Here is a 2,258-nt window from a genome sequence, read left to right on the forward strand (position 1 = left end):
CACTTCGAATTATTTTATTCGATTATGGTAACGTGCCTATCACGTTGAGGTTAGCTACGCCGGGATTCGTTTCAGCAAGTAGATATCCATATATTTAAATGGACCTTGTTGGAGCATACGTAATCCTAAAATGTAGCATCGTACTACAGGTGGCGTTTACCTCGCTATTTGTGGTGTTTTCTACAATATGATATAATAAATTTTCAAATATAAATACGGCGATTACCAGATAAAATACTTTTTATTTCTGAAAAACATCTTTCCACGTCAGAGGTGCTCCATCTTGTAACAATTGGGGATGGCGGAAGTGAAATCTCAACTACCGGCAATTTCTTTGAACTTAGCAACGTGTTTAAAACAGTGCTAACAGATCGTCTTTCTTTCGGCATTTTTGATTTTTAACACTGACGTTGAGATGTTCGCTTTTCAAAATCAAACAACAAACTGATGTTGTGATAATTTAAAGCGAACTTTTGCATAGGTAATCTTTCTTATTATGTTGATGTAAATACTTAATGACAGCAATTACCAATTATCGGTTAAGACGTTTACATTGCTTTCTCGGAATATACCACTCCGTAGGGGGTTGAGTAAGTATTTGACCTTGGTAAGCGTATAAATTATGTTTGCAAACAAGTTTCAACTACGAAATATGCAGATAAAACTTAAAATGACCAAAATATGCACTTTGACCAAATAATGGGTTAAATATGCATTAGAATATCCAGTATGCAAATGCATAATTATCCGAACCCTAGTCATCACAATGAATTGCCTAGTTGTCATAGGCCATTTCCAGTTGTAAATGCAGCATTTTCCTTATCTTGCGGATGTAATTCAACCCGCCAGTATCCACTGCTCTAATTGACGGTTGAGAATCATTTAGCTCCAGCTAAACTATCAAGAATTCGGTCGATTTAAGAAAATGGGTGACGATCCTTCCTATAGTCCACAAATAATTTGGTAAAGAAGAAGAAGCTCTTGCTTCGGCCAAGGAATTCTTCTAGGTGATTCTTTAGTGAACGTTGCTGTTTCTGTGTTGATGCGATGGTAGGGTTGAGCTAGTTCGATAGAAATCTTGATTTGAGAGGGCAAAGATTTGTTGAATGTAGCGTTGCGAATTACTTCATCTGACTTTTGTTGTAAAGCTGCAAGAAGTTATGCCAGTTTCAACTCAGGTCAGTCACAACAGTGGATTTCAGTCAATGATTGAAATACTCCTAACTTTGTGACTGTGGATTTTTTGCTCCAAGTACATATTTTAAATTGGCTATTCAAACTACTATAGGTAATACTCCAGTTCCTATAAACGTACGCCCCACCAATCTAAATCGTCTGATTCGACTACCCCACCCCTCCACAAATGTGTTGCCATTTTCGCACTGTCCCATATTGAAGCACCTTTTTACACTATTACCAATCTATTTTTGCTAATTATTCTTAAATTAATACCACTATTTTTAACTAATCACTCGTTCAGTACTGTTTCGTCCACTGAATCGCTCTTCTTATCTCACCCATCATCTTGTAGTTATAACTATTTTTCTTCTGATCTCGCCACAAGTATTTTTAGGGGCTGTATATTCTTGAAACATTACATTCGAGAATGATCTGGTTTTTTAAATTTTACTTTACGTGAGAATAGGCTGTATTTATAAAAATAAAGCATTTACTTTCAAGTAGAAGTTAGAAGTAAAAGCTTTTGTTACAATTCGTATTGATAATCTATACCTTTTTATAACAAGCACAACATTGGGACCACACAACTAAATATTACTTATACAAGTCCTTTTAAATACATTTTTACAAAAAACAGCCCTACAAATACATAATTTTTTACGTTACAAAGTGTGTGATGCCTGGGCAGCTACTGAAAAGTTGTAAAGAGCGAGAAAAGTTATTGTGAACCTAGATTGCTTTTTTGAGAAGGAAATCCTTTAGTTTTTGAGCAAATGCTTCTTTTTGTAAATACAAATTATGTAAAACATTTTACTTTAAACCAAACCCTCGAAGCAAAACCTTTTCCTTCGCTTTTTTTATGCGTATCCTTGAAGGAATTGCTTTAACTTTTGGAGGCAAAAGGTAAGGCGTCTTTTCACAAATACCCCATAATATGTTAATTTTATATCTACCGATCAAAAACAACAACTTATTAGATGTAAAGGCAATATTAAACGAGTTATCTTCCGAAATATTTCAATTTAAAGATATAGATATTTGGAAAGATGGCTTAGCTTAGCCTGTAGCTCCTATTATAT

At 34.6% G+C, this 2,258-nt stretch overlaps 1 protein-coding gene across 1 annotated transcript in view; it reads left to right on the forward strand.

Moving 5' to 3' along the window:
* The window catches only part of LOC108734431 (ejaculatory bulb-specific protein 3), a 9,459-nt gene that overhangs the window by 5,162 nt on the left and 2,039 nt on the right, over positions 1 to 2,258 (forward strand). The window lies entirely within an intron of this gene.

The sequence above is a fragment of the Agrilus planipennis genome, unplaced genomic scaffold (assembly GCF_000699045.2).
Source record: "Agrilus planipennis isolate EAB-ADULT unplaced genomic scaffold, Apla_2.0 scaffold96, whole genome shotgun sequence".
NCBI classification, from domain to species: Eukaryota; Metazoa; Arthropoda; class Insecta; order Coleoptera; family Buprestidae; genus Agrilus; species Agrilus planipennis.